Source organism: Panthera pardus, unplaced genomic scaffold (assembly GCF_024362965.1).
Source record: "Panthera pardus isolate Hobbes unplaced genomic scaffold, ASM2436296v1 HiC_scaffold_6, whole genome shotgun sequence".
NCBI classification, from domain to species: Eukaryota; Metazoa; Chordata; class Mammalia; order Carnivora; family Felidae; genus Panthera; species Panthera pardus.
In genome coordinates, this window is record NW_026526991.1 from 48,315,860 (window position 1) to 48,336,260 (window position 20,401).

The window sequence follows — 20,401 nt, forward strand, 5'->3', positions numbered from 1 at the left end:
ACACACACACACACGAAGCCAAAATCATAGAAGGGCAAATTTAAGGTCTAGTACTGAAGTGACTTGGGGGGCGGCGTGTGTAGTTTCTAAGCTGTCCTAAAACTGATGGAGAGCCATCTCCACTCGTACTTGAGGAATTCTACCACCGCAGTGCTAGCAGCTATAAATCAGCACCTCATGTTTTTTGGGGGGATTCTGGGATTTTGGAGTCACAGTTGTCTTGCAATCAGGCAAGAAAAGATATGAAGCTATCTGGATTGGGAAGAAAGAAGTAAAACTCTCTTTATTCAGAGACAACATGATCATTTACATAGGACATCCTATGTAACCTACAAAAGAGCTCCCAGAATTATTAAGTGACTTTAGCAAGACTGTAGGATACAAAATTATATACAAAACTTCATTGGATTTCAGTATATAGTACTAGCTATGAATAACCAGACATTAAATATAAAAGTAACATAAAAATATAAAATATTTGGAGATTAATTTGAGAAAAAGTGTGAAAGATTGGTACATGGAAAATGATAAAACATTGGTGAGAGAAATTAAAGAAGATCAAAATACAGAGATATATTGGGTTTACAGATTGGAAGACTCAATATGGTTAGGAGAGCAGTTCTCTAAATTATTATATAGATTCAAAGCAATCCCAATCAAAAATCCCAGTGTTTTTTTTGGTAGAAATTAATAAGCTGATTCTAAAATTTATATGGAAATGCAAAAGATCTAGAATAGCTTAAATAATTTGAAATAAGAGAACCAATTTGGAGGACTTAAGCTACCTTACTTCAAAGCTTTTTATAACACTTTAGTAACTAAGACAATGTGGTATTGGCATCAAGGCAGACAAATAGATCAATGGAACAGAATAGAATCCAGAAATAGACCTACACATATATGGTCAATTGATTTTTGACAAGCGTATTTAGATGAAAAGGATAGTTTTTTCAACAAATGATGCTACAACAATTAGATATTTATCTGCCAAAAAACCACATTTCCCCCCCAAACCAATTCATATCTTGCACCAATACAAAAAAATGAACTCAACATGGATCATAGAGTTAAATATAAAACTATAAAACAAGAAGAGAACACAGAAAATCTTTGTGACTTGGCAAAGATTCCTTAAAGGCAAAAGCACAATGCATTAAAAAAAAAAAACAAAAAAAAAAAACGATACATGGGACTTCAGCAAAATTAAGAACTTCTACTCTTTAAAGCTAAAGACTGGGGAAAATATTTGTACATCATATATCTGATAAAGGGCTTATACACAGAATGCATAAAGAACTCTGAAATCTCAGTGATAATAATAATTTTAAAATGGACAAAAGTTTTGAACAGATACTTCATCAAAGAAGCTATAAAAGTGGCAAATAAAAAAACATGAAAGGTTTTTACTCATTGGGGAAATGCAAATTAAAACCATAATAAGATATCACTACACACCTATTCGACTGTCCAAAATTAAAAAGCGGTGACCATGCCAACCTTTCTCAAGGACATGGAACAACTGAAATTCTCATATGCTGCTGGCAGGAATGCAAAGTGATATACCATTTTGGCAAATAGTATGGCAGTTAATTAAAAAGCAACATAAACACACTAGGTGACTCAGCCACTTCATGGCTAGGCATTAATCTAGGAGAAATGAAGGCATATGTTCCTACAAAGACTTGTATATGAATATTGAAAGTAGCTTTATTTGTAATAGCCCCAAACTAAAAACAATGCAAATGTCCATCAACATGGTGAATGAAAAAACAAATATGGCATATCCATATAATGGAATACCACTTACTAGCAAAAAGGAACAAACTATTGATACATCCAACAATATGGATGAATCTCAAAAAATTGTGTTGAGTGAAAGAAGTCAGACTAAAGAGTCAATAGTGTATAATTCCATTTATACAAAGTTCTTGAAAGTGCCAATTAACCTACAGTGGCAGAAAGCAGATTGCCTAGCGATGGGGCAGGAGGAAGAGATTACAAAGGGGCACAAGGAAACTTTTGGGGGTGATTGATATGTTCATTATGTTGATTGTGGTGATGGTTTCACGGGTGTATACACATGTCAAAATTTACCAAATTATATGCTTTAAACATGCACAGTTAATTATATGTCAATTATACTTCAATAAAGCTGTTAAAAAAAGAGATATTTTAAATAGGTAAAAATAGGTAATGTTTGAAATACTAGTTGTACCTAGTGAGTCTATATTTCTCCAACTGACTAACCTCCAAACTCTTGGATCTGGCATTTGCTTTCTGTGGTCCAATCTCAGGCTAATACTCCTGCTGTATTTCCCACTGACATTTTGAATTTCAAAGGGGACTGTTTCCTGAAACGGTATTATCTTTTCTCATGCATTTCATTATCCTGGAATGGGCGGCCTACCATTTTCTGATCTCACATAGAGATAATCCCTCCTTCTTCTGAACCCCCATAATTCTTTGTACTTTATAGCACTCATCATATTCATCGTTATATTATAGCTTATAAATACATTTCTTACCTCCCCTATAACAGTAAAAGATTCTCGAAGTTAGTGACCCGTGTATTTATTATTCGTCCTAATACCATAATGGTGTCTTAGAGAATATCTTATAAATAGTAGCTGTATATATGTATTTGTTTAACTGAGGATTTTTTAATACTGCTCAAAGACTAAAAAACATTTTATCGTGTTTAAAAAATATGAAACTTTTCCTAATTGTGATGTATGCAATCTTTGTTCACATAAGATTGGGGAATATTTTTCCTTTGTTTAGGTTGTTTAATCTCTCAATCTATTGTGAATACCTTGTGTTTATCATCTGTAAGACATTTCTCATTATGTGAGTACCAGAAACTATTGTTTGTAGTAGATTTGTAATTGTTTAAGGATCTCCCACATAATGTACAAGGGTGGGGCAAAATGGCATATAGATTCAATGATTATAAAGAAAATAACAAAAGTCTGTTTCTGGAACATCTTTTTCTATTTTTGACCCCATGTTGAAATAATGAAACCCAAGTCCTATCTAAGAAATAGGCCAGTGATAAAACCTAAGAATAATTTTGTTGCGGAGTTAAAGTGAACAAGAAACTGGGCTAAGAGGAAAGCTTTATTTCAGTTTCAAATATCGGAAAAAACTGGGAAATTGGATAAAAGGAGTTCAGGAAATTGTACTGGATGAAAATGATGTTTTGTATTTGTTCTAACGTGAAAACATCTATTTCCCTCACACAGAGATGGATACGTAATGGTCTCAAATCTAATGGAAGTGCTCATTTCCAGGGGTATTGTAGTTCTGAAATGGGTTTGTTTGAGGATTCTAGGTCTAATTTCATATCATTAAACTCTGAAATTACAGAAGCCTTTCCAAAGTAATCCTTGAGCCTCAAAACGGCCTCATGGTGCACCACGAGCGTGTTGTGTACAAAGTCTGAAGGGCTTGTAATACAATCCTCCTTCTGGTAGCGACCAGTGCTGTGCTCGGTCTTGCCTTTCCCATGGGCTGCATTTCTCAGTGTCAGAGCTCAGCCCGGGTGCTGGAGTGGCAGCCGCTAAAGGTTTCTAAAGCCGATAACAGGGCAGAGGTGACAATGTCAGGGTTTGGATGAGACCTGGGTTTGAATACTAGTTCCACTACATATGAGCTCTGTGGCCCGGATCCAGCCTGCTCGCTTCCTGAGCCTAAATGTCCCCATCTGCCAAAAGGGTACCATGAATGTCAAGACCTAGCATGGTGCCTCGACACGTGTGCGTGTGGTTAGTTTTATTAGCAACGAGAAATTGTCTTAGTTTTACTTCAAGAAAATAGTCTTAGCCTCGTGCTAAGGATAATTTTAGAAAACGAGAGTGTGAATGTGGGCATTTTTCTTAGAAACAGTTCTAGAGGAAATTTGGTGGCTGTGTATCTAGTGTTAAAAGGCCTACCCAACCTTGTCTAAGAGTCACAATGTCAGTGCCTTCAAACAGATACACAAATGGTGTTATGGAACCCCAGATATTGTCCACTCCATTCACTGTGGGCAGGAAGAGGGTCTATTTTTAAGGGGACAGAAGAAGACCATAACTGGCTAAAAATACGGTTCTCCTGTCTTCCGTCTGTCACTTTCACCCTTCATTTTTCTGTCCACCCCCATGTTTCCTAAAGTCTCCTTATCATCTCTGTTCACTTTTCCCTCCTCTTTCTCTACTCTAGAAATGGTACATGTTATGAAAGAGAAAATTCTTGACACCATCCCCAGAAAGTCAGTGGTGGGGGTAATGCATTTTTAATCCTGAACACCTGGCCTCCTTTTATTTGGCTGCCAGAATGAGGAGGTTTTTTGATTATTCAAAGAAGTCCTTTTGCTGGTGTTCACAAATGACTAAAAAGGTTAATAAATTTCAGAATCTGCCTGGTAATCCAGGGAGATAGAACTCTGCAAACACAGACTTTTCCTTTTAGGTTGAATCTGACATTATGAAAAGCTCCCCGTCTCTTTCCACACTCGAAGTATTTATCCAGGCGTTAAACACTGAGCAGCAAAAGCGTAGCAAGGGAGCTAACATTAATTGTGGGTCCACTTTGCAGAAGGTTTCTCACATTATCTCATGTAGTCTTTGTGACGATCCCGGGGGGCAAGCATCACCATTTCCATATTTCATAGGTGAGGGCGCCAGGGGGCTTCAACATGCCCTGCCGGGGAGGGACCTGCTCCAGTGCAGTTTCCCTAAGCACTGGTGACCCCTTGCAAGATTTAGCCATCGTCTGCAGCTGATCCCCTCACCCCAGTCGTGGTATCCTGCTGTAACACCTTGATACAAGTGCACTTCGCGCACCATGCAGTGCCAATTATGGCAACACGTAGCTCCCAATTTCAACCACCGTGTGTGGCCAGTCAGCTCTTGGGGTGTCAAGGGCAGAGTCCATCTTTCTAGGAAAGAGGGCTTTGAAATTGACATCCCCTCCCGCAGCAGGGCAAGCACAGCATCTGTGTCCCCGAATCTCTTTCATCTGCTCTGATTACACAGAGGCAGGTCTGCAAGTCCCTTATGTTGGCTGGGGTGGTGAGGTAGTGTGTGTGGGATGATGGTGGGTGGTAACGCCAGTTACCTGTCGTGGTGCCTCTCAGTAAAGGCGGCAGGGCAGCGGCAGGAGTACTTGGTGGTTTTGGTCTTCAGTTATGATTCTGAGAAAACGAGAACATCATTTACACATAGATTATCAGATTGAATCCTCCTAACAACTCTGTGAGGAAGGTTCAATTATGATCCCGGGGTAATGTAGTGATTATGAATAAATACGGGCTTGGGTTTGAATCACTGCTCTGATACTGTCAGTGGTAAGTTCAGGACTTGACATCTGTGTGACTTTCACCTTCCTGTGCCTTGGCTTCCTCTCTGTATGACAGGAAGAGTAACACCACCTACCTTATACTGTTGTGAAAAGCAAATGAGACAACCTATATGGTAGTAAGTGCTCTGTAGGTGGTCACTATTGTTATCTCCATTTTCCGGATGAGGAAACTAATACCCAGATGGGTTAGATAACTGCCCAAAGTCCCAGAGCTAATAAATGCTTTCAAAACCCATGCTGTCAGCCATTACTCCATGGCAGTGCTTCTTAGCCTTTTTCACATCCCGGCACACATGGAAAACAATATTACTCATAGGACATTGCGGGGAGTGAGTGGGACAACTCAAGGCTTGAGGCGATTGGTCTGGCGGGCTCTGGCCATCCCCAGTTCCTTCTGGTCAGCTGGTACTCTGCTGTACTGAAACAGGTGCCAAGAATGTCAGGTAAGTCTTCCTAGAGAAAATGCTGTTTTCAGTATAGCTTGAACAGTTAGTAAAGTTTAGTAGTGAAAGTGGGGCGGTGACGTTGGGTGAGAGGGACTGCTTAATTTTCTTTTCTGGAAAATGGAGATCACAATACTACCTATTATACAGAAAAACTAAATGAAGGAATGTATATGGAAAGACTTTGCAAAATGTGATATCAATTTTAGCTGTTACTATTTCTAAGGAAAATGCACAAAATATTTGAAATCGTAAGAGTGATTTAGGCATAGCGGTTACAGAAATGGAACATTTCTACCAAACAGTCACTTGAGGGAAGTTACAGTTTTGAGACGACCTTCCTCTTGCCCTCCTTCCCTCCCTTACTTCCTTTACTTATCTTTAACCAAGTAAAAATGGATGTTAGCTTCCTCCAAGGTTTGTTATGAGGCTTAACCTATTTTCATCCAGTAACTAAAGCAAGTAGGAATAAGTTCAAGAATCCTATAAACCTAAGTCAAGTGATCTCTGAAAGTCAGACTCATTAGCTTTATCTGAGGTAATGGCATGGCAGACCATCTCCATGATGTCGTCCCAGCACTTCTTTGGTGAGGACTTGTTCTGACAGGCAAGGCAGCCAGGTATAAGCTGGACCCAGAAACAAAGCTTTAATCATTAGAGGGGGAGATCTGGAGCCGTCAGTCAGCTTGTCTCTTGCCCAGGGCCTGATGTCACCTGAGTCCTATGGAAAGGTTGTGAGTAAAGCTTGAAAGGGCCACCACACTGACTATATTGGCCATCTATGGGGCCCAAGGATGTCTGCCTTGGTCCTGTCTCTCTGAGAGAGGAGGTCAGGAAAGGAAGAGAGACATTCTTCCCAACTGTTCAATGTAACACCAAAATAGCCTTGTCATCCTGACATCAGCTCCATGGCATCAGCTGTGGAGGCAGATGGCAATGCCTGCTGGACATGGTGAACAGTGAAAGAATTTAGGCAATGGGAAGAGAGTAGAGGGTACCATGTGAATGGCTACTAGACTTATTTGTCAGCATATGGGAAATGTTCATAGGAAGAATGATTGGAGGCAAAAAGTAGGAAAACATGGGTTACACATAGAACAAGGCACTAACAAATCTTGGAGCATTACCACAAGTCTTCATTGCTATTTCATTCCTGCACCCTTGAGCTACTTATACTTTGAGATCCAGGGTGGGATCTGGAGCCTAATTCATCTCCAAATATTACCCATTTTAAGAAGTATTCTTTTAAAGGGTTCATGTAAAATTCGTTCACCTTTGACATTTTCTTTCCAGAGTTTACTGAAAAATTCAGTCAAGTCACTTGCACAAATGCATCAATATTTTAAAAGCTACCAATCTTACACATAAAAAAGAAGACTCACAATCCTCGATAATCTTTAATGTAACATGCATTCATTATATATGAGCCCTCAAAGGGGAAACTCGCGTTGTTCAGAATCCTAAGTGCTACAGAATGGTGGCTTTGGGATAGTTAAATACCACATATTTGCTTTGTAAAACCACCATCAAATGACTTTAGCAGATTAACCCTGAAAGTCATCACGACTCTTTTGTCTTTAATAACGAGGATCAAGCAAAAGGAGAGTGTTTCCTCTGATGTGACATTCTTGTGGTCATAGCTTAACAAGATACCCTCCTTGAAATTTGACTCTGATGATGTTCCTCGGGACTTGGAGAAGCTGACTCATTCTTTGTGGCTGATCCCAAATGTCACCTCCACTGTGAGCTAGGCCCTAACACCTCAAAAAGGATTAATTGCTCCCATGGAACTTGGTATATGTCTCTGTTATGGCGCCATTATCACATGGTATCCTAGCTATTTTTGTGCTTGTTTACCCAATAAACTATGAGCTCCTTGGGGGTGGGGATGGTTTTTGGCACAGGAGGCACTTAACAGATAATTGTGGAATTAAAGAGAGTATCTATCATCATTGATGCTATGTTTAAGATATAGATAAATTTATGCACTTGTACAAACAAAGTGAGAAAAAAATGTTCAAGGGGCTGTTGCCATCCAGATATAGAATTAAAAAAAAAAAATTAGGAAGCTGTCATCTTAAAATCTCCTGAACTAGAGAGATTCAAGAAAAGTAAGCAATGTTCTGAGGTAAATGACTGAGTTAACAAATGAAAGAAGAAGTTTCTGTTATCTAGTATGTGCTTGATTTACACCTATATTTAAAGCTAGAACTCAGGGGAAGGGAAGGAGTTGGGTTTGATATTTATTGAGTGACTTCTGTCTCCTAGGTTCTGTAATTGGAGGTTTCTGATACATTTCACTTTATGTGCAACCACACTATTGGTTGAGTCCTATCAGCTCCTTTTGTCAAATGGGGAAAACTGGGGGGTGCCTGGGTGGCTCAATCGGTTAAGCGTCTGACTTCAGCTCAGGTCATGATCTCACGGTTCATGGGTTCGAGCCCCGTGTCGGGCTCTGTGCTGACAGCTCAGAGCCTGGAGCCTGTTTCGGATTCTGTGTCTCCCTCTCTCTCTGACCCTCCCCCGTTCATGCTCTGTCTCTCTCTGTCTCAAAAATAAATAAACGTTAAAAAAATTTTGAGAAAAACGGGGCAAACTGAATTTTGGAGGTTCAGCAATGTGAACACAGTTGTTCCGTCTACTAAATGGCTGAATCAAATCTGAAAAAAAATTCTTAGTATGTGTCTATATGTATTTTAAAAAAAGGGAAGAATTGAATGGTTATTAAGATAATTCAGGACAACCCTTACCTGTAGCCTACAATTTCCCCTCTTAAATAAATATCCAAGGAAGAGATTTGGGGGAGGGGTTTGAAGTAGGTAATAGATGTGGTGGGTAAGCTGGTGGACTCAGAGTCAGAAACTGGGTAAAGAGCCTGGTTCTGTCACATCCTACTGGTGTGACCTTGGGCCAATTATTTAACCTCCTTGAGCCTCAGTTTCTTTAACTGTAAGATGTGGAAATGGGTGGAGGGAAATAACCATTGTTTGTATGCTACAGGATGTTTTAAGAATAAAATGAGAGAACACACTGAGCACCTAGACAAGCACTTGCCACTTGGCATTAGGGCTCAACACATTCTTATTGTAATTACCCATATGTTCTATGTTTATTGCCCAAAGTCAACAGACAGTTGCTCATCTCTCTACTTAACGTTCAGTAGATGCAATCTTAGAGTAAGTGAAGAGAAGCCCACTGAATAATCTTTTCCCCTGTAATCTGCAGCCAGAGGATGGGGTTTGGAGTCATTTGATAGGAGTTTGATTCCTGTTTCTGCTTTGTGATCTTGGTGAGATAGGTTACTCAGTTTCTCTGAACGCGGTTTTCTTATCTGTAAAATGGCAATCAAAACTACACCTATCTAACAGAATTCTTGCCAGGCTCACCTGATAAGTACCAAGGTAAGGAGTACATGAAAGGGCACATAACCTGGTCTAAGAAGAACCAACAGAGTCTTCTCAAAGGCAGTGAAGTCCAAGTGGACACCTAAAAAAGAAAAGAGCCTTGAAAACCATGATACACACTTATGCCAATAATAATTATGTTATCATTTTATTAATATATATACAGGTCTCCCTCAACTTATGACAGGCTGATGTCTCAATAAATCCACCACAAGTTGAAAATATCTTAAGTCAAAAAGCATTTGATACATCTAACACATCCAACCTACTGAACATCACAGCTTAGTCTAGACTATCTTAAATGTGCTTAGAGCACTTATATCAGCCTACAGTTGGGCAAAATCATCTAACACAGAGCCTATTTTATAATAAAGTGTTGAACGTCTCATGTAACTTATTGAATACTGTACTGAAAACCAGAATGGTCGTATGGGTACAGAAGGATTGCAAGTGTATCAGTTGTTGACCCTGGCCATGAGCTGCCACGTGCTGGTGCCTACAATCATGAGGGAGTGTTGCACCACATATCGCTTGCCTAGGAAAATATAAAAATTCAAAATTTAAAGTACAGTTTCTACTAAATGTGTATTGCTTTCACACCATCATAAAGTAAAAAAAATCATAAGTTGAACAATCATAAGTTGGGGAACATCTGACATTTAAACTTTTTTCAGACTATATTTTCCATGCAACTGGTTTCACTTTCTGACATAACCTTAGAATTTCATTAAGTTTTTAAGGGAGGAAGGCTGTGATTTTTCTTTTAGTGGATTTTCATTATCTCCAAAATTTGGTCCATCATTTTCCTAAAGGTATTTTTGGTACAACTTCAGTATTTTGCTATGTCCTTAATCATCAGCTCTATAAGGTGAGAATCAAAAGGAATATAGACCATGCAATTCTTTCTGGCTTTCATAATAATTGGGATAAGTCCATGAGTTGTGTGTGTGTGTGTGTGTGTGTGTGTGTGTAAATGTGTATACATCTTGGATTTGATGCTGAGTTATTCTTGGGGTATAAATAAGACACTGAAAGGCACATTAACTTTTCCAGGTCACTAGGGTTTTTATTAGAATGCTGGACTATTAATAGTTACCTAGTGGTAGAGAGGAAATGATGTTCCAGTCCTTCTCCTCTCTAGAGGGCTTAGCATACCAGAGAGCAACAGTGATTTGCAAGTGTCTGGTTCATAGTGTGCTGGTATTGTTTACAAGGTCAAATTTTGGATTAACCTTTCTTGACGAAAAAAAAATTCAACAACAGTATCTTCGTGAACATTCTGTTTCTTAAGGAAAATTATTTTACATGTAATTTACCTAGTGCACCACATAAGAATTCTTAGCACAGAATACTCAACACACTGTAAAAATTAATTTCCTTTGAGTTGCTTAAATGTCATCGTGTTTGGTACAAATAAGGAAATACCTCCTTGTGCAAATAATCTTGCCAAAGCTTCTCTGCTATAGTCTCACATAAAATGGTCCCGTCTATATAGAAAAGGATAATTGAGTTATTACCTGGTGAACACAAACAACAGAGCCAGCCACAAGAGATAATTCAGAAACCTTTATTATGTTTTGTTATCCTTTAAAACAAGATTATCTGCCCAAAGAATCTAGAAAATTACTTGTACTGTTTCCAGCTGATTTTGTCTGAACGATTTCTGTGAGATGCACTGTACAGGCCATGGTGGGATAAGGGATTTGTTAGAATAACCAGATCTGTTATATGGCTGATATTATCAGGTTTTTACTAGACTATTAGCTGCTTGAAGGCACAGTCTGTAGCATATTTATCTTTGGATCTCTCCTGTGTCTTGAATGTAGTAGGCATTGTCTAACTAGTTATTGAATTGATTTAAATTCATTTTTTTTAATAAAAAAAAAATTTTTTTTAACATTTATTTATTTTTGAGACAGAGAGAGACAGAGCATGAACGGGGGAGGGGCAGAGAGAGAGGGAGACACAGAATCAGAAGCAGGCTCCAGGCTCTGGGCCATCAGCCCAGAGCCTGACGCCGGGCTCGAACTCACGGACCGCAAGATCATGACCTGAGCCGAAGTCGGACGCTCAACCGACTGAGCCACCCAGGCGCCCCGATTTAAATTCATTTTACTATGAAAATAATTTCTGAGTCTCCCAGGAATCAGACGGCATTTGAATAATACATTCCTTGATGCTCTTTTTCATTACATCTGGTTTCGTTTCTCACTGGGATCTACATACGTATGGAAACACAGGCGTAGATTTGTGGAAATTATGGATTGTGACAAGGAAAGCAGCATCAAAAATTGGATAACATTTGGCAAATATGGGTAAAATTAATACAGACATGTGTGGACTTACAGAATTCATATAGATTAAGAATTTTTGGGAAAAAACCCCACAAACATGCCTGTTTTTATGGCTGTAGTTCATTATACAGTTTGTCTTCTTTTCTTTTCTTTTCTTTTTTTTAAGTTGATTTATTTGTTTTGAGAGGGAGAGAAAGTGCAAGCAGGGAAGGGGCAGAGAGAAGAGGAGACAGAATTCCATGGAACTCACAAACCATGCAATCATGACTTGAGCCGAGCTTGAGTCAGATGCTTAAATGATGGAGCCACCTAGATGCCCCTCTCCTACTTTTCTTTTCTTTTAGAAAAAATTTTTTTTATTAAAAATTTTTTTAATGTTTATTTATTTTTGAGAGAGACACAGAGTGTGAGTGGGGGAGGGGCAGAGAATCCCCTAGCAGAGAATCCTTAGCAGGCTCCAGGCTCTGACCTGTCAGTCAAGAGCCTGACACCGGGCTCAAACTCATGAACTGTGAGATAATGACCTGGATGGAAGTCGGCCACTTAACTCACTGAGCCACCCAGGCGCCCCTTACTTTTCTATTTTGACAGTTTTACTATTAGATAAGCCTGAAATTCAGGTGAGGAGATGCTTGTGTGCTTGTGCATGCGTGTATGTAAACAAGAGACAAATGAAATTTTATCCCAATAAGACGAATCTGGCATAGAATGATGATAATGACTGTTAATTGAGAGCCCATTATATATCAGGTAATCTTTAAATACAATAACGTATTTAATGCAGACAACAACTCGATGAATTATCTGTCATTTCCATTTTTTAAGGTTAATAAGCTGATGTTCAGAGCTGTTTAATAACTTGCTCAAGCTCATACAGTAAGTAGCAGAGCTGAGACTTAAACCCGAAACTCTCTGACTAGTAAATTGGTCTTCCCACGTATTGTGCTTGACATAGGAGGAGGCAGCTACACATGGTGATTCTTAACAGTGTCAAAACATCTTTTTCTTTGGGGACAACCCTTGTCTGTAATTATTACCTGTAGAGTCTTTCTTTGAGCCTTAAAGCTAGATTAAGGCTCTGTTTATGTAGAGCAACAAAATAGCCCAATTGCAGCTTCTAGTTCTGGCAACATTGACTGGGAAGTCAGTAACTGAACAAAAGTGAGGCACCTTGAATAAAAGAAAAAAGTGAAGCGAGAGTGTGTTTAATGCTTTGTCTTTTTTTTTTTAATACAACAAATTAAACTATTTGAATTCTGAGTAGAAAGAAACAAGTGAAAATTTATTTCACTTTTCAAACCATGTTGAATTAATATATCCTAGAATTTTTACCTTCAGGTGGTAATGAACGAGCAGCATCGGAAAGCTGCAGGTGGAAGAGGTTGAGAAACAGCATGTGTTTTATCAGTTGGTAAGGGAGCCAAGGTGGTATTTTGACTGTGGAGGAGAATGGTAATATTAGAGAAGCATTTGCTGGTTTGTAGTCAGTCTCCTTTCCTATGAACACAGGATAATGATAGAGTTAAAACGTTAAAACTAAAAACCAATTTATCCATCAGACTTTTTTCTTCAAGTGCTGTGACAGCCACAGAGAAACCCAGGTCTGCCAAGATGGGCATCTACGCACCTAAATTTCTTTGTTGTGCTATGTGCTTGGCATAGTGGTAAACCAAAGCAGCATGATTCCTGCCCTCATGAAGCTTATATAGGCTAGACATAAGGAGACATAATAATTTCATAGAGCAGATTGAGGACTTTTAAAGACTTCACAGTCAAAAAAAAAAAAAAAAAAAAAAAACAAAACCCAGCAACTCAAAGGGAGAAAAATTGCCTCCAGAAGGCCCCTGGAACTAGCCCAAGGCTGTGAGTATTCAGGGGGACTGTGAAAAGACAAGACAATGGAGAGAAAAAATAAGGGTCCCCATGCAGTATTCATCTAGTTAAAGGTAATGACATCAGTAGGAGATTATACTGCTCTCATTAGAGATACTCGTGTTGTGAAACAATAAAGAAAGCCTGAAAATTAATGCTCTGACCAGAATGGGTACCATTGTGGTTTAACATAATCTACCTTTTATTTTATTCACTGGTGACTTGAGGGAAGTGAACTCTAGCAGCTAATCACATTCACTTTCTTATGAAAGTGAATTATTATGAAGAGGCTTTCATAATAACTAAAAAAATATATTTTACTTATTTATGTCACTGAGGTGAAATTAACATAAAATTAACCATTTCAAAGTGCATTGGGCATTTTATTATATTCACAACGTTGTGCAACCATCCTTTCTATTTAGTTCCATAACATTTTTATCACCCTGAAAGGGAACCCCATACCTATTTAATTATTTTTAAGTTTATTTATTTAGAGAGAGACAAGAAAGCATGAGTGGGGGAGGGGCAGAGAGAGGGATAGAGAGTCCCAAGCAGGCTGTGCACCATCAACACAGAGCCCAACATGGGGATCGATCCCACCAACTCTGAGATCATGACCTGAGCCCAAACCAAGAGTCAGACACTCAACCAACTGAGCCACCCAGGGAACCCCATACCTATTAAGTAATTTCCCCTTATTCTCCCTCCTTCCTGCCTCTGGTAACTACCTATCTTTGCTCTGTCTCTTCTGGGGATTTACCTATTCTGCTTATTTTTTATAAATGGAATCATATAATAAATCTTTTGTGTCTGGCTTCTTGCACTTAGCATAATGCTTTCCATGTTGTAGCATATATCAGTACTCCATTTCCTTTTATGGTTGAGCAATATTCTATTATATGTATATACCATATTTTGTTTGTCATTATATGAGTAGACATTGGGTTGTTTCCACCTTTTAGCTCTTGTGAATAGTGCTCCTGTGAACCTGTGTTGTTATAGTTCATTTGAACTGCTAAACAAAACACAGAGTGGGTAGCTTATAAATATAGAAATTTGTTGCTTTCTGTTGTGGAGGCTGGAAGTCTCTGACCAGGGTGTCAGCATGGTTGGGTGAAGGTCCTTTTCTGGCTCATAGGCTTCCTATATCCTCACAAGGTATAAGGTCTAAGGAGCTCTGTGGATCTCTTCTATAACACTAATCCCATTCATGAGGCCCCTCCCCCCTTATAACTTCATCACTTCCCAAAGGTCCCACCTTCGAACATCATAGCATTGGATATTAAGATTCCAATATGTGATTTGGGGGGAGATACAAACATTCAGACCCTACCATGCATGTGCCTGTACTTGTTTGAATACCTGTTTTCAATCCTTTTGAGTATACAGCCAGGAGTAGAATTACTGGGTCATATGGTAATTCTACGTGTAACTTTTTGAGGAACCACCAAACTGTTTTGCACAGTGGATGAGTGATTTTACATACCCACCAGCAATGGACAAGGGTTCCAATTTCTCCACATCTTTGCCAATATTTATTATTTTCATTTTTTTTTTAAATTATAGCCATCCTAATGGATATAGAGTAGTACCTCATTATGGTTTGCTTTACATTTCCCTAACGATAAATATCTTTTCATGTGCTTGTTGGCTATCTGCATATCTCCTTTGGAGAAATGAGAAATGTCTATTCAAGTCCTTTGCACATGTTTTAATTGGGTTGTTGTTGTTGTTGTTGAGTTGGCAAACTAATTTTTGAGCCATGTAGTTCAGCTGTGTCCTGATATAAATCCAATCCCCACAGCAGTCTTAAGGGTGGGGTGTGGGCAGGGAGAAGAGAAAGCAAAGAGCACAAGAGAGATAGAACTTGGGGTGTGGCTGAAAGGGTGCTAACACACAGCTTTATCTTCCCCGATAACTTAGACATCAAAATTTATCTTTCCTGATAACTCACAAAAGGAAGTGATGGCTTTGGCATGGCACTGTGACGGATACGTATTTCCTGAATCAGTGACCTCAACTTCATTCTCACTGCCATTGTCTAGCTCCGCAATAAAGAGTTACCAGTTTTTAGTGCACATCACACATGTTATCTTGCTTAAACTTCACAGCCATGCCAGGTTGGTAGTATAATCCTAATTTTACAGATTAGAAGAACTGAAGCCTGGGAAGATTGAGTAACTGGTTCAAGATCATGACTAGAAGGAGGCTGAATGAGTAGGGACTCCATTCTCATAAATTCACACCCTTTTCCTATTACTCCATGGGTGGCTCCTCCCTTGTATGCATTATTGTCATGATCTCCTTGCCTGTCTCCTTTTCTTCAGTATTCCCTTCCTGATTCAGTTCTCCACACTGCTGACTTGGTGGTATTTTGAAAATGTAAGTCTTATACCACATCCTCGCTGAAGGTCTTTTAATGGCTTGTCATCCTACAAGATCCTCTGTCTTCCCTTTCAAGTTATCATCTTTTGCTGTCCTCATCTGCACCCACCCTACAGTCATGTTAAACTACTCTTAATTTCTGGAATTGGTTCAGTTGTCCATAACCTTGTGCTCACAACAGAGTTCCTGCTGCCTGGAATGCACTGACTCCCCTCCCCAACAGTACCACATTATGAACTTTTCCCTTTGCCATAAAATGCACAAATATCGGCAAAAGAGGTAGGGGAAAGAGAGAGAGAACGCCGTCATTATTTACATACCTCCTTATTTACATACACCTTGACTGGTTGGAATATCCAAGAGAATCAACTGAAAAACGAGTAAGACCACTCAGTAGTCAGATAGAAGATTTAAGAAAATCAACAGATCTCCCAATCGCCAACATTTAGAAAATGTAATGGAAAGAAGGCTCTTATTCACAGTAGCATCAAAAACCATAAAACTTAATAAAATATGTAACTTCATATTAAAGAAAAAACTTTGGACTGATTAAAGGATAGAAAAATAACACCTGACCCTACAAAAGTACACTCCATGTTTCTGCACAGAAGGTCTAATGTGGTGGTGAGGAGTCTCAGGTCTGACTGCTCGAGTTTGAATCCCCTTTCGTTCAATTCTCTCATGGGTCATCTCCGAAAAGTCACTTCACTTGACTGTAAATCAGTCTTGATTGACTGTAAAATGAGAGCAATAATATTCACTAATTCCTGTATCAAGGATGAGAGATGAATAAAATAATCTGACTAAATAATAAATGAATGAATGAATGAATGAATGAATGAAATGATCTGTTTAGAACACTTAGCCCAGTGCCAGGCACATAGTAAATACTTAATAAGTTACCTATTATACTAAAGATGCAAATTACCTTTAAGATAATCTATGCATTTGATGCCATTCCAATCGAGCATTTGTATCAGTATATGATTTGTAATTTTATTGAGAGCTTTACAGAGTGTTGTGTTTTTTACTTTCCATTTTTGGAGTCATGTGTCTTTTGAGCTGTGGATATCTCCCAACAGAGGTGTTTTGCTTTCGGTTTTGCCTTTGTTTTTGCTGCATATGACCCCATATATATGTCTCTTTCTTTCTTCCTTTTTTCCTTCCTTCTTTCCTTTGCTCTTTTCTTCCTTCTTTCCTGCCTCAAACTCACAAAGATATGCTTTTTGTGTTAAATCCTAGAGGCTTTATTGTTTTAACTTTCACACTTAGATCTATAATTCACCTGGAAATAATACCAATATAGTACTGTCTGAATGTAGAATATGAGGCACCTGGGTGGCTCAGTTGGTTAAGCGTCCGACTTCGGCTCAGGTCATGATCTTGTGGTCTGTGAGTTCGAGCCCCACATCAGGCTCTGTGCTGATGGGTCAGAGCCTGGAGACTGCTTCAGATTCTGTGTCTCCCTCTTTTTGTGCCCTCTTCTGCTTGTGCTCTGTCTCTCCCTCTCTCAAAATAATAAATAAACATAAAAAAAATTTGATATCTGGTAGAATAAGTCTTCCCATCTTGTTCTTCTTTAAGAGTGTTTTGACTATTTCTGGCCTGTTTCTTTTCCATATAAATTTATGGAAAAAATAGGCTTTTTAATTTCCACATGAAAAAAAGCTGCTGGGATTTTGAATTGGAATTGTACAGAGTCTATAGATTTGAGGAAAACTGACATCTTTTCAATACTGAGTTTTCCAGTCCTTGAACATGGTACACTCCTCCATTTATTGAGATCTTTATATTCTTGCAGTAATGTTTTATAGTTTTCTGTGTGGAGGTTTCTATGCTGATTTCTTACCTTGGGGTTCCTACAAACCTACATACGGTACTAGCTTGAAGTTTCAACTCCACAAGGTGGTATTTTTTCTTCCAAGAGTGGTTGTGGATTATGGCAAGCTTTATCATGATACTCTGGGTTGGTAGACTATGTGTTTCTGGTCCTTTCTTTAATGGTCATTTGACAATCCCAGCTTCTTGCAGAGCTTAGTTCTTGCTTACGCCCTCCTGCAGGATACAGGAGGAATCTCCTATTGCTGCGTGAATGGAAACCTCAGGCCTTAGACACTTGGGCCTCTGACCAAGACTGATAGCCCCATTCTGGCTTTGCTTGCCCTCCATGTTTGTGGCACCTGTGGGTTGTCCTGTCCCTCTTTTGAGCTGAGCTATATAATATAGTTTAAAATATTTTGATCATAGTTGGCAGAGAATTTCTATTGTTAAGAGTGGGAGAGGGAGACTTTAGTGCTGGCTTAGAATTCGATACTCCTGGGAGTCTTCTGCCATACTACTTGGAATCTTGAAAAAAGGTCCACTAATAGAAGAATAGTTAAATATGAGAATGAGGTAGATGCAAATACAGAAAGTATGGAAAGATTTCTGAGTCATATTACTAAATGAAAAGAAAAATTTCACAATAATATGCATAGTATAATTTATGTAAGTAAAATGCAAAGCAACTCTCCCTTTAAAATACTTATAGCAATAGGTCTGGAAATTCACACACAAAACTGTTCACAGTGGTTACTTTTAACCACTATGAGTTGGGGTGGAGGGTAGATGGTTAAAGGAAACTTTCAAGGAGTTTTTCCTATCATCCTGTGTTATGTGATTTATTTGAGTTATTATTTGTTTACAAGCAATACAACTTACATTACTTGTACAATAACAGTCAATCATGTCCTCTTTCCCAGCTCAGGCCCCAAACCCTTGACAATCTTCAGAGCCTGTTCTTTCCTCTCCTGCTCAGCATCTACTCCAGCCACCTGGCTGTCTCTCTGTCCCTAGAATGCCATTCTCCTTTTCACCTTTGCATTTCCTGTTCTGTCTGTAATGTTCTCGCCCCACCTCTTTAACTAGTTAACTAAAACTCATCCTTTATAGTGGCTTTCAATTTTTGCAACATGTCCTCAGAGCAGCCTTCCCTGAACTTCAGACCAGGTAAAGTTCTCTGTTATATGCTCTCCTAATGTCTTATATTTGTCTTTTGCAACATTTACCAGAATTTTAATTAAATGATGTTGAAGGTAGTTGTATAATGCTGGACAATTGGAGTAGAGCTTGAGCTTTTTTCTGTCAGGATTTGGGCTGTCTCATTTGCTGATGAATTCCCAGAGCCTAGCAGAGCAACTTGAACGTGATGAACACTCGGTGAAGGAACCAACAAGTACCCGAGACTTTGTTTGAATCTTGTGTGTAGTTTCTGATTACCCGAAGTCCTTTAATGGAAACCTAGGGATCTGAGGCTCCCGTGTGGGGAAATATTAGTGCCTTTTCTGTTCCTGTTTAGGACTGCACAGATTTGTGCAGCGCAGGCCATGGGGCTGTGCAGTCCCTTACACTGTACTCAGAGTGGTGTTGAGAATACCATCCATAAAATGTCTCCTTTCAAATTCCCACTGCCTGTGAGTCTGCCCATGAACAAAGGAGGGACCTAATAGACCTCTAGGGATTTCAGTAAGAAAGGTAATTAGTTCCTGAACTGAGTGTTGCCTGGGAGACTCTCCCTCTATCTCCAGGAACCATTTCCTCTATGCTTGTTTCCAGGCTCCCACCATCCAACGTCTTCAACTTCAGATGCAAGCCGGTCTGTTGCTGTCTCCCTGGAGTTTCTCCATTGGACAATTTCCTGTCCATGGATCCTCAGGAGATTATGCTGAAATTCCATTCCCGGTGTCACCAGGAGTGAAACTAACTAAACTGAACCCTAGAGAACGCGGTTTAATACATAAGAACACAGCTAAGTAATTGCTATGTTGAACAGAAGAGGAAATCAGTCACTATAAAACTCATGCTGTAGGATAACTCATTTCCAAGCAAGATCACAATGGGATTCACCTAAATAGGATTAAACTTTTATGATTTTTTTTTTTAAAGGGATCCATTCAATCATCAGACTAAGAGAAACATTTCATTTCACTTAACTAAAAGGTCAGAACTTTTTGATGTCCCAGTTACTTAGGCAGTATGTTATGCACAAGCTCATCAGAACATAATGGATGACTTCAGTTATATAAAAGTTCAGCCACGTTGAAACTCCTGCTGAACGATCCCTAGAGGAAAACCCTTTTTGCCACTGACTTTGTAATCAGATGTTGTAGCTCTCCACCGGAATCTTTTGAAAGATTTCTGAAAAGGAGAGGCCATCAGTTCAGATGTGCCATTTATTGTCTGTCAGAGGGGAATTTGCAAATGCACATGACCCTCTAGGAAGCAGAGCTCTTCCCTTCTCCGAGAAAGGCGATGATAATTGGACTTTACATATGTTTCCCTTTTTGAGATACAGACCACAGAGTTTGTTTATGACTATCTTTAGCACGAACAGGAAACTTGCAGTGAAACTCAAACGGAGGGGAGTAGAGTTAAAATGTCATAAAACTCACGAGAAATATGTTCCAAATGATCCAGTGGCTTTCAAAAGCCCATTTTAAACACACAAGAATGATGCAGCATAGTTGTGTTTCCAGTAGCAGGGAGAGGCATTGCTGTGCCAACCGTATGTTCTGGCCCTGTGACCAGCTGCTCATTATTCGCCAGAAGAATAGCTGGGTGGGACCACGGCTGGGCTGTGGAAAAAGTGTTTCTCTGTGAGAAACTTACAAGTTTGTATGAA

The 20,401-nt window shown here is 39.1% G+C and overlaps 1 long non-coding RNA gene across 2 annotated transcripts in view; it reads right to left on the bottom strand.

The window, feature by feature from the left end:
• Positions 1–255: 255 nt before the first annotated feature.
• Positions 256–20,401, bottom strand: part of LOC109270475 (uncharacterized) — a 154,720-nt gene continuing 134,574 nt past the window's right edge. The window contains exons 1-4 of one of the 2 annotated variants that reach the window (XR_002081547.2): positions 12,814–13,192; positions 12,519–12,651; positions 9,170–9,269; positions 256–5,173 (exon numbers count right to left, since the gene is read on the bottom strand). This is a non-coding gene — a long non-coding RNA (uncharacterized LOC109270475). Of the gene's footprint in view, positions 5,174–9,169; positions 9,270–12,518; positions 12,652–12,813; positions 13,193–20,401 lie in introns of those variants that run through there. The other variant, XR_002081546.2, reaches the window with a different exon arrangement.